The sequence below is a fragment of the Ambystoma mexicanum genome, chromosome 3q, assembly GCF_040938575.1.
Source record: "Ambystoma mexicanum isolate Mex_15411 chromosome 3q, UKY_AmexF1_1, whole genome shotgun sequence".
Classification (NCBI taxonomy): Eukaryota; Metazoa; Chordata; class Amphibia; order Caudata; family Ambystomatidae; genus Ambystoma; species Ambystoma mexicanum.
Window position 1 is genome coordinate 647,801,352 of NC_090926.1, and position 12,841 is coordinate 647,814,192.

A 12,841-nucleotide genomic window follows, 5' to 3' on the forward strand; every position below is an offset into this window, starting at 1 on the left:
ATTACGGCTTTGGCTGACTCTTGGTTCAAATCATGTCTGAGAGTGGGAGAAAAAGAGTCTCACTCTTAGCAGGAGAAAAAAATAAACCCCAAAAATCCAGCAAAGCTGCTGGGTGACTCACTAGGTTTGGGAAATTAGCCTTAACAGAGAATTCTCCCTTACAGGGGGTGACTGCAACATGGCCCTGAACCCGGTGATGGATAGATCCAGTACAAAACGAGGACACCAACCAAAATGGCACTGACACTGGGGCAACTCCTTCCACAAATGGAATTAATAGATGCATGGCGCACATTACACCCAGACGTTAGACATTATACCCACTACTCATCCGTTCACAACAGTGAATCATGAATAGACTATTTCTTTATATCACAGAACCTCTCTGAGGCGCTGCACAGCTGTGAAATCCTGCCCCGCACACTGTCCGACCATTCCCCTGTTACACTGGAGCTCAGGCTGAGAGATGCTCCTAGACCTGCCAGAAGATGGCGAATGCCAGGTGGGATACTTGGTGACCCGGGTGTAGTGGAGGCCCTACGGGATGAAATAACAGAGTTTTTCAGTAATAACGTTGGGTCGGTGGCACAAGTCTCTACGGTATGGGAAACCTTTAAGGTCTGGGCTAGGGGGGCAATTATCTCGAAATCGAGTGACCTCCTGAAGGGAGTGAGGAGGGAGCTAGAAGGGGTAGAAAATACCTTGAACAGCCTTGAAGGGACATATAGCCGTACACACGATAAGGCCGTTCTGGCCGAGATTAATAAACATATTCAAACCTTTAATGATCTGGCCACTAAAGAAATACAACATATAGCAGCCCCTGCCAGAGCACGTAGATATGGTGAGAGTAATAAGGCGGGCAGAACATTGGCTAACCTGATTAAACATGAGAGGCAACCGCACCCAATCACTAGCATACAAAACGCTGCTGGCCAGGTACAGACGAGCGAAGAGGGTATAAATGGAGAATTTGCCAAATTTTATCAGGCGCTGTACTCAAATAAAGATAGGAAAAAGACTACTGAGATTAAAACATATTTGGCGTCGTTGGGGCTCCCACAACTCCCACTCGAGAGTAAAATGGCACTAGATCAACCGGTCACTGCGGAAGAAATGAGCGAGGCAATTATGGGGCTAGCGTCGGGCAAAGCACCAGGCTCTGACGGGTTGGGGGCTGAATTCTATAAGGAGTTCTGCACGGAACTGATTCCCATAATGTTGGAGACCTGGGAGGAATCCCTAGAGGGAGGCATACTACCCCCGACGATGAGGGAAGCCATTAATACTGTGTTGCCCAAACTCCGACGCCCACCTAGTGACATGTCATCATACAGGCCCCTTTCGCTCATCAATGTTGATGCCAAGATTTTTGCTAAGGTACTGGCGAATCGAATGTTGCCCCTGGTCTCCACACTAGTCCATCCCGATCAGAATGGTTTCATTCCCCAGAGATCCACCACGCTGAACCTGAGAGTTTGCACTAATAGAACCATTTCTGAGATGTTCCAATTGGGTAGAGTAACTCGGCAGGGATGTCCCTTCTCGCCCATCTTGTTTGCCCTAACCATTGAGCCTATGGCGGCTGCGGTTCGGCTGAGACACGGGGACAAGGGAATTAACATGAAAGGCTCTATCCAGCTAATCTCACTTTACACAAACGATACGTTACTCTACGTCCGCGAACCAGAAAAAAACATAACACCCATTATAACTGATATACATGAGTTTGCGGACTACTCAGGATACGTCATTAATATAACCAAATCGGAAATATTCCCGCTCACACCCCACACTAAATGCCCTGTGAACACCTGCGGCCTTGAATGGTCAGACCAATATATTAGATATCTCGGGGTGTTAGTGTCTAGGACCAGGCAAACCCTCTACGCGGACAACCATGAGAAGGCGCTCCAAACATTGAGCACCAAGTTACAGATCTGGGGACACCTCCCTATATCCCTGTACGGCAGGATAGCCCTACTCAAGATGATAGCCCTTCCCAAACTATTATATTTTTTTGTAAATATACCCATATGGCCGGGTAGAGATTTTTTCTCAAAACTACGGTTGCTGGTAGTAACCTTTATATGGAACGGGAAGGCGGCCAGAATTGGGTGGGAGAAAATGACAGAGCCCTACGACACCGGAGGTATAGCGGCTCCAGACTTTGAGCTCTATTACCTGGTCGCCCAGTCACAGTTTGCAAAGTATTGGTACGAGGAACCTGGGGAAACACCACACACCTGGGTGGAAGCACAAACTATATTCCCAGCAGACATTAAGTCGGTCCTATTTAACTCGCGTCACAAAGACACCTGTGATTATGATCCGGTCAGCTGCACGGTCAGGGCCTGGGGCGCATTATTTAAACGACTGAAGCTGGAAACACCATATAACCCAGAGGTCCCCTTGTGGAATTTTCCGGGCATCCCCCCTATGTCGGATGCGAGTATCCAGGAAGGCTGGGATCCACGCATGGAAATGAAGGTGGGTGATATGTTTATAGATGGTAAATTTGCAACCAGAGAGGACTTTACTAGAGCGATGGGGGGTGGGCCACTCAAAATTCTACAATACTACAGAGTAAGGGCCGCATTTCAGAAAAGATGGCGAATGTTCCCAGATGAACCTCCTCAACACCCCTGCACACAACTCATCACCATGAAGGCTGGGCTAGGCATTTCTAAACTATATGGTGCAGTACAGGCCCACACCCCTTCGGTGAACAGGGTCAAGGACAAATGGGAGACAGACTTGCAAATACCTTTCCCAGAGGACAAATGGAGCAGATATTGTTCACTCACAAAAAAGGTTTCATTGAATACAGGATTACGTTTGATACAATTTAAACTCCTAAATAGGTTACACTACACACCAGCTAAGATGGCAAAATTTGTTGCGGAACATGGGGGGAGTGCCCCAAGTATGGGGCCCAACATGCGGACTCCTTCCAAATGTACTGGAAGTGTCCTGCTCTCCTGAGATTCTGGGGAGAGGTGGCCGAAATATTGACCAAAATCACACAGATACCCCCACAGCTAACCCCCCAAAAATACTTATTCGGAGACATTGGCAAATGCTCGGAGAAAACTAGGAGGCTATTTAATGTTGCATGTGCTGTGGCGAAGAAATGTATCCTACAAGCTTGGAAGATGCCTGTGCCACCAAATGTGACCACTTTCCTCTGCGAACTTACATACATCAATGAATGTGAGGAACAATTTGTTTGGACTTTGCCAGGGGCAAGCCGACCAAAAGACATATGGGGCCCCTTCCGTACCTATCTGTGTGAGTTGCTCTCAGATGATGAAATGTCCATATAATGTTGACTGTAAATGCTATCTTTGCTTGTCGACTTGTGTTTTTTGATGGGTTAAGTTGCTATAACTGTTGAGACCACCGTTGAACAATAAAAAGAGTTTTAAAAACAAAAGAAAACTTGTACGTTATTTTTCAAATCCTCGACGCGAGATGTCAGCCGCTCGAGTATCAGGTTTCAAACGGTGTTCTGATTGTGGCACCAAGATGCCCATCACTAACCGACATGAGTTGTGTCTCTGGTGCCTCGGCATGGGTCACGGGACTGACGGGTGCCCGTCGTGCGGCAAAATACAACCCAAATCCCTACGCGATCAAGCTGTGAGCCTCGCTCTTGGTCAACCGCCTTCATAATCACTGGCGGTCGACGATTTGGTCTTCGGAGGCTGAAACTGAGGGGCACACCCCCCCGAGAAAGAACATAGGCGGAAGAAGAAACGGTCCCACTCGAGAAGCTACTCTTCCTCATCCCGAAAGAAGAAAAGGCATCATCACCACCGTCGGAACTCCGAGTCGTTGATGAATAAGGGTTTCAAATCCTCTGCTTGATATGTTCAAAAGGCATGCTGCAGTCGGCGCGGCTAAACCTGCAATGCAGCAGGCTTCATAGCCAAGTGCTGCGCTCTGTATACCCAACCCCTCGAGTGCGCCAGTACTGACAATGTCAGCGCAGATGAATCTTTCAACACTGAAAGAGATCCAATGGAGGCCGGATCAGACCCATGAATCCAAGGATGTCAACGCTATGACGTCTTGATCCCGATCGACGCCGACATCCACCATATCGGCGCTGAGGGACAAACCCTCGATGTCGATGGTTGTCGACAAAACATTTAGCCCACAACCCTGGTCCGAATTTTTCGATACTATGGCAGGTATCTTCAGTTGTAATGATGACGAGAGAGATGGCAACCCTATTTACTTGGGTGTAGGAGGGGTTGATTATTTTGACAACCAGAATCGGCTTTTACAACTGGCTCAAGGCTCCAGGACGTCAGCAGTCTGGACACCTCCCCAGACCTTGAATTTCAGCAATCCCAGCCCTATCTTCATAATACTTCTAAATTCAGAGCTTTAGTAGAAAGGATTATTGACACCCTGGGACTGCATTCATCTGTGGCGCCTGTACAGGGTTATGACCTTACTGACATTTTAGATGAAGGCCTCACCACAGAACGTAATATGCCCTTAAACCCTGCCATTGCCGATCCTTTAAAAATGATATTGCAAAACCCTTGTTCCATTCCTCCTGTCAGCTCCACCATTTCCAGGAAATACAGGCCGGCTAGAGGAGACCCTTCATACCTCTCCTCTCACCCTTCCCCGTAGGGGCTTGTTATGCAGGCGGATACTGTCTGTTCTAGACCTGCATCTTCTACGTCCACTCTGCCTCCCGACAGGGAAGCAAAAAAAGTAGATGCCTTAGAAAAGAAAGCATTCACTTCACGTAGCATGGCCCTTAAAGCTACAAATGTGGCAAGCAGGTGTGCCAAGTGCTCTTCGGTCTATGGATAACAGTTGAAAATACTGCTCAGTATGTATCGGAAGGAGAAATGCGCAAGGGCTTCCTACAGCTAGTGGAGGATGGAAAAGAGGTGGCTAGACAGTCGCTGCGCACAGGCCTGGATATCAACGTGTATGTGGGCTGATCTATGGCATCAGCCATAACATTAATATGACAAGCATATTTAAAAACCTCTAGTTTTTCGCCTAATGTCCAAGTCAAGCTTCTGTACATGCCCTTTGAGGGCAATCGTCTATTCGGCCAGAAAGCCGAAGATTCCCTAGAAAAATGTAAGGAATCCAAAATCGCTGCTAAGTCCTTAGGCCTAGATGAATGCAAGGTGGCTGCAGGTCTCAGGATCCTTGATGGAAAAGATCACCCTCAACGATGGAGTTCTGACGAGTGATATAGTGGTGGGGCGTGCACCCTCCCCTCTCAGAAGGGGCTCTGTTACAAGTCCAGGAGACAGTCACCACGGATGCATCCCTGCAAGGTTGGGGAGCCCACACCGGGCAGTTGCACGCCAGAGGGCTCTGTCTGCCAGCAGAAAAGACTATTCACATCAACGTTCTGGAGCTTCGGGCAGTCTCTGGACCCTCAAATCCGTCCTGCTGTAACTGAAGCGCAAGGTGGTGAGGATCTTAACAGACAACACCACCACCATGTTCTACATCCAGAAACTGGGAGGGATGCGCTCTCCGGCTCTCTAAGTAGGCCTAGGAGCTGTGTTGCTGAGCCCTTCGTCGGGTCATGTTCCTCGTTCCTTTCCACCTGGCGGGCACCAAGAACATAATTTATTGCAGACTAGCTCAGCAAGGAGCTACGATTTTGCCACCAGTGGGAGCTTTGCCAGGACCTAGTGGATCTTCTATTCCACGAATGGGGTCAGCCCCAAATCAACTTCTTCATGACCATGACTGATTCAGAAGTTCGCCAGCAGTTTCCTGCAGCTGAAAAGTATGGGGGATACTTTCTCGTTCCCGTGGGAGGAACTCTTCTTTAAGCATTTCCTCTTTTCTGTGAGAAACGAGAAGGTTTCTGGCCCACTAGCCCCCGGGGATCTGTCATCCAGGTGGCCAGGACACGGCCATCGCTTTTGGATCCAGTTCCTGGGGGCGGACTAGTGCGGGAGGATCCTGTGTGAGGGGAGTCGGACACTGGATGGTGACTTGTGGTATTCCTTTTCCTGTAACACCTTTACCCCATCCTACCAGGTAGGATATTTAGGAACTCTAACCCCCCCCCCTTTTACAACATGAAAACTTTCACAAGGACAGTCCGCTATGAGAGAAAACAGACTAACAGCCGAGCAGTATACCTCATGTGCCCCAGTACAATGGTCAGGCGAGGTCAGGCAATTACTGACCACCACACACACCTGACTTCCATTAAGCTTCTTCACGTGGATAAAAGTTATAGCATGAAAGCACACTCTGAGCGAGGAAAAGCACACGAGGAAAAAGCAGTTTCAAAACTGCAGCTGAACGAGAGGAGAAAGATAGCAAAACAGAAGGGGATCGCAAGGAGGGACGCTCCCTTGACCTTTTTTGACAAGGAGCCGTTTATCAGACACCTCAAAAATAAAAAGCGTAAGACCAGGAAACCAGGCTGAAGAAATTTGAATTGTGTGTCAGAGATTCTCATGGCTCTCCGGCATCAATAATCAAGGCGGGGAAAAGCGCCAAACACTGTGGTATCGTCCTTGGCTCCAATAACAAAACAGCGTTAGTGAATCAACACAGCCAGTGAGTTGGGGAGACTGATACAAAACCACTCTGTGTTGAAGCCAAGGTTGCAAGTAGCAACATTGTATGGCGAACGCTGGAATGAACATTTTTAAAATGCGTGTGATAAGAGATGCAAGTTAATTCGAACTGCTGATGAGTGAGTGAACTTTAAAAACAAGATAAAATACCTTTGACAGAGTGGTATAGCGTGAATGATCAATCGAATGTCTTTGTAAGGTATCTAGCTGAGAAGTAGTGAAAGTGAGGAAAAAGTTATATCAAGAAGAGAGTGAGTAATTGTGAATCGAAGTGGTCCTGCGACGGATCGAGCAAAATCCTGCGCACAGTCGAAAGTCTTCGATTTTGATGAAGTAGAGAAAGTTTGGAAAAGTAGATACATTTGGTCCAAGGCCGGCAGAGGGAGATCAATTCAAGGTTCTGTGTTAAAGTGGATCTGAGCCCAGCAGACGCGGACCCCAGGGTAAACAGTAAATCACCTGAGAAGTTATATATGTGAAATCCTGAGATAAAAGGAACTTTAATGTTTGTCGTGTTGCATCAGGCCCTATGAAATAAGAGACTTTATATGGCAAAGAGACTTTGGCACAGAAGGCCCTGATGTTAAGGTTTTAAACTGCATCCTTGTGCTAGAGAAGCCAGAGTGTGTGCTGCCTTATCCAGTTCGGACAGCGTGGGGAAGGGAAGCCAACGGCTCAGATATCCTGACATATCATTTCTTGAACACTTTTCTTTTGCATAGCATTGTTTCCCTCACTATTTGTATTTAGAAGTGAGGATTGGCAATAGGTGTATTAGTATAGGCCCTTTTATTTTGACAGACTCGACTAGGACTGTGTTATTATTATTTGATGGTCCTAACTTGCTCCCACCTTTAGATTTAGGATTAGATGGGCGTTTTTCAAACCCAATTGAAGTTCAATAAACACCTTGAACTGTGATCACTTGTGTCTGTCTCACTGTTTGATACCATGCCTTCCTTACAGTTCCCACTCCTCCTACGAGTGATCAACATACTTAGTGTCACTGCAGGATAGGGTGATACGTGTCGCTTCGGCGTAGCCGGGGCAGACATTGTACCCGGACCTACTACATCTGTCGAGGGCTCCGTCCCTAAGGCTTCCTCTACTTCCTGATCTTCTCACCAGAGAATGTGGAGCGATTCCACACCACGACCCAGTGTCGCTGAACATAAGGGCCTTGATCCTACAGCCCTAGAGTTTGGAGATTATTCTTCGCCAACGGAATCTAAGGACATCCTGGCCAAAGCCAGAGCCTCTTCCACGTTAAAGTGCTACAGCCATAAATGGAAGAGTTTCTCCCTATGGTGCTGGGTGCAGAGGATCACCGCCCTGCATGTCACAACTCTGCAGCTTCTGCCATTCCTGCTTTCCTTGGCCAAGGCTGGACTGGCTGACTCTTCTATCAAGGTGCACTTGGCCGCCATATGCTGTTACACCGGATCACCGGGTAGGCCGTCCCTGTGGTCTCACCCACTAGTCAAGGAGACTGGCAGTCAGCATGTGGGAATGGGCCTGGATAACAATATCCACCTCACGGCCGTCCACCTTCCGGGGAAGCCAGCCTGGAGGCAGACAGGTTCAGCAGACTACGAGCGGACAGTTACGAGTGGCAGTTGAACAACCTTGTACTGCAGGAGATCTTCAGCAGTTGGGGTCACCTCCAGAGGTGGATCTCTTTGCCTCCTGGGACATCAGGAAGTGCTATCTGCTCCCCTCCTGGCAGGGCCAGGGCCCTGGCTCCCTGGGCGATGCATTCCAGATCCAGTGGGACGGAATGACAGCATATGCCTTCTGGCCCACAACGCTGATGCACAGAGTGATCTGTAAGATCAAGGAGGCTCACCCCCTCAGCATCATTCTACTAGCCCTGTGGTGGTCAGCCAGGCCATGGTTCTCGGAGCTGCTCAGCTTCTCGTAGAGGCCACCCATTGGCCTTCCCATGGGCCCAGCACATCATCTGGCGCAGCAGGGGGGCAGGGTCATCCATCCTGCACCACAGAAACTAGCCCTCACAGCGTGGTTCCTGAGCAGGTCACGCTAGGCACCTCAGCCTTTCCCAGGTCAATCTAGAGATCATACAGGGCGCTAGGAGCAAATCTACCATGGCCCAGTATAAGAGCAAGTGGACCTGGTTCTCCCACTGGATAGACTCGAAGAATATCGTCCCCCCTGGCATGTACGTTGGATTATGTGCGCTTCTTCTCGGCGCACCTTCGGGAGTGCAGGTAGACACTTGCCACACTACCTTGGCAGCCATTGGTGCCAACAGAAACTCTGAGGTGTAAGTCTTCTCCTCCAATCCTATTGTGAAGAAGCATTTGATGGGGATCGCCAGACTCTACCCGCCTAAAAAAGGCCACACCCTGTGTGGGACCTCAACATTGTTTTGGGGGCACTGGCGCACAAACCATTTGAACCGATGGCATCCGCAGACATCAGGCTGGTCTCCATCAAGACGACCTTGTTAGTCGGCCTCACCTCAGCTCGCAGATTCAGCGAAATACAGGCACTAGTCGCCTCGGGCCCTATACTACGTTTCACAAGGATAAGGTAGTCCCCCGGACACACCCAGCGTTCCTACCTAAGGTTCCTTCCGCGTTCCACCTGAACGAAGAAATAGTACTGCCTATGTTTTTTGCTGAGCCTAAAGATGAGGCGCAGAGTGCTGCGCTGCCTCGATGTCAGGCAGGCATTGAAATTCTACCTGGATAGGATCAAGGACTTCCGCAAGTCGGACGCATTGTTCATCACTTTCGGCGGTTCAAGACCGGGGTACCAGGTCTCCAAGGCCTCCATAGCCCGATGGATGGTCTTGGCCATCGAGGAAACTTAAGAGGGACAGCAAATGCCACTTCTGGCCAACATGCACACCCACACGGTCAGAGCCAAGGCCACGGCCATCACATTCCAATGGCATGTCCCCTGGAAAGTCATAAGCAGGACGGCTTCTGCTAGCACTACTGTTTGGATGACGGATCTAGGTCAGACGCGACTTTCGGACAGGCGGTTCTTAGAAGCCTGTTTGCTTAAGGAGGGTCTCCTCTCCACCCTGGGGCTACACTCAGTTGTAATCGCCCATGCAGTATGGAGGAAAGGGGATGGGACATAAGAGTAATTATAATTTACTCACCGTAGTGACTAACGTACTCTTAGTCCTTAGTCCCCTTTCCTCCATACGTCCCACCATCCTCCCCATAATAAAACTGGTGTCATTAGGCAATAGTACATCTATTGTCGACGCGTCTATGGGGACTGTGGTGTGGCAGTGTAGTCAGGCCAGCGCATTCTCCCAGGGCTGATCCCCGGGCGCCTCTAAATTTAAAGGGGAAGAAGATATTATTTGGTGAAAAAGGTTCAGTCTCCCGTCCCTAGGAAGGGACGCCCATGCAGTATGGAGGAAAGGGGACTTCGTTGGGCACTACGGTGAGTAACTTACAAATTCTCCAGCATTGGTCTGGCATGGATTCACATGCGAAAACCTCCCTCCTTCCCCTCTGTGGCTCTTCTTTGTTCATACTGCCACTTTACGTGCTTACCAAATCTGAAGTTGGCCACCAGGGGGTGGAGCTTAGGTAGAGGACTGTCATTGGATGGGGACAGTATGACCCAGAGGACAGTGATTGGTTTAGTGGAGAAATACAATTTTAAAGCCAAAGTGAAACTGTTTATCTTTAACCGAGGATTCCCAGCCTGACGATGGGTAATATTCATTTTTTTTATAAACTCTTTTTATTGGCATTTCTTAACATAACTGCCACATGTGTGCCAACTTTCAACCCATAACCCCCAAACACTGATTCAGCTACAGTGGATTAATTCAGAGATTGCTATCCTGGAGACAGTGCAATATGACTTTACAGTTGCTTGTTTGTTGATTTATCATCATTCAATGTTGACTGCACATCGTGGGGGCATCATGCATTTATCTCATTTGTCCGTGGAGCGTCATGCAACATCAGTTTGTATGTTGGCAGTGCTCCCTGAGTCATCAGAGATCCGCATGAGCTACTTTCCGATTCTTGTGCCAGCGCAATAAGGTAATGTATGTATGGTCCCCATATGTCTCTGGGGCTAGCATGATGATTCAGTAGTTTACTATATTCTACTTCCATGTCATTGCAGTACAGAATATCATGGTGCCATTGGTTAATCGATGGAAATTGCATCCCTACCCTCGTCATCGCCACCTGCCTCGTAGCTAAGATCAGTAGCAGACATACCAGTTTCCGCATACCTCCCGGGATTAGCCTAGAATGACCCAGTAATGCTGTCAAAGGGTCTGGGTTCAACTTCTCTCCCATTACCTTACTGGGTGTCTCAAATGCCTGTCCCCATAAAGCAGAGATATGTGAGCATTCCCACGCCAAGTGCAGAAAGTCAGCCGGTGCGTGTTGGCATCTTGCACAACTATCTGAGGTGTCAGGGAAAAGTCGATGCATTCGGGCTGATGTATGATGGAACTGGTGCAGATATTTAAAGTGTATCAGTTTACATCTAGCATTGAGGGCCACTTTTCTCGTACCTTCACAGCAATACCTCCAGGTTTCCTGTGTTATTGTGTACCCCAATGTTGTTTCCCATTTCGCCCTGGGAGATTTGGCCGTCCCACTCCTGGTAGCGAGGCACATAGCGTACATTGTCAAGACCACTCTTTCCTTGCAGCCATTCTTAAGTGCTTTATCGAGTAATGAGGCTATTTCAGGCTGCTCTGGAAGGCAAAGGGACAAATGTTTTATGGAATTGTGCAGCCTGAAGCACATTAACATATATAGGGCAGAGAGCTCCCCTATACCTCGTAGTTCTGCCAGTGTTATGAAATGTGCATTTGGAAACAAGTCATGAAAGCACGTTAACTCTAAGCATTTCGTAAGGGTGACATAGCACTTCTCACTAGTAGATAATCGGCAGCTCTGGGGAATATATGGTTTCACCCCCTGATTTGTGTTCAATTCGGCCCAGGCTCAGGTCAGTTATACCATATTGTTTGCTCTCGATACCCTATTTGATGCTGTCAGAACCATGGCTCGCAATAGGTGATGCTATTGCTTTCTCTGCCTCCAGATGCTCCTTATCCCCTGGATCCCGAACCAAAAAAGAAGGAACCCCGCTTGGGCCACGTTATAATATGTTTTGAAGTCGGGTAGTGCTAGTCCCCCCTCATGCAGCGGCACCACCAGCATGCCCCATGAGAACCTGGCCTGTTTCCGTGCCCATATAAACCTCATTATTGCAGATCTTAGGTCCTTAAAGTATTCTCTAGATACTGCTAGCAGGATGTTTCCCAACCTGACGACTGGTAATATTCATGAGCATGTTAACCCATGCCAGACCGTTGCTGGAGAACAAGAGTTACAGGTAAGTAACTTAACCCTTCTTTGTATTTGGAAGAGTGGGTTTAAGCTAACACCACTGATATTCTGAACTGCCTTCTTTTGGCATGGGCAATTCAAGTTCTATCTTAATTGTCTGGACATATTTGTCTTTTGGCTTTGGCAATGCTGGTTTATCTTTCCTTCTATGAACATTGGCCTTTCCTGTTGTTGGCTCTGTTTGTGCCCCTCAATGCCATACTTACACTGTTCTGGAATGAGAATCAAGTTCTTATTCTGCCATCTGCGTCTCTTTAAATCAGGTTGGTTTGTATCAAAAGAATGAACCTGCTTCACTTCAAAAGGGTTCTTCCTCTTTACCATTACTTTTTTTTACAGTTCACAATCCTAAAGGTTAGAAACCTGGACTGGGCTATTGAGCGGTTACGCAGTGTCCCAGGGTCACAATTTAACAGTGAACCCACCGGGTCTGGTGTGTGCGTTCGTTTGCCTCGCTGCCTCCAAGTCTTCTGCTTTGATTTCCCTTCACGGCTCGTTGCGGCTTCCCGGGGTCCGCTTCTGCCAATATCGGAGCCCTCCTGGCTCCCACAGGTATGGTTGACAGTGTGAAAAAATGCTAAATGGTGCACTTTCCGCTGTGCAACCTGTGCAGCTGAAAACCCAAGCATAGGAGACGCTCTCAGGACTAGCAAGTTCTTTCCACACTTTCATAGTCCCGGGGTCTCTGCTCACAGCTGAGTTCTGCTTCTGCCGCCACATGCAGCAAGGGAAGCTACCCAACCTTCTGCTACTGCTCTGCCTCACCTTCTTCTCTGTGGCCTGCACCTAAGGGGGCTTTTTATTCCTCCCAGTCTCCCTCAGGGCTGGATCATTATCCATAATTGACAGTCCTCTTCTTTGTGCCAGTATTTCAGGAAT

At 48.4% G+C, this 12,841-nt stretch overlaps 1 protein-coding gene across 4 annotated transcripts in view; it reads left to right on the forward strand.

Moving 5' to 3' along the window:
- The window catches only part of TBCD (tubulin folding cofactor D), a 2,839,019-nt gene that overhangs the window by 2,358,725 nt on the left and 467,453 nt on the right, over positions 1 to 12,841 (forward strand). The window lies entirely within an intron of this gene.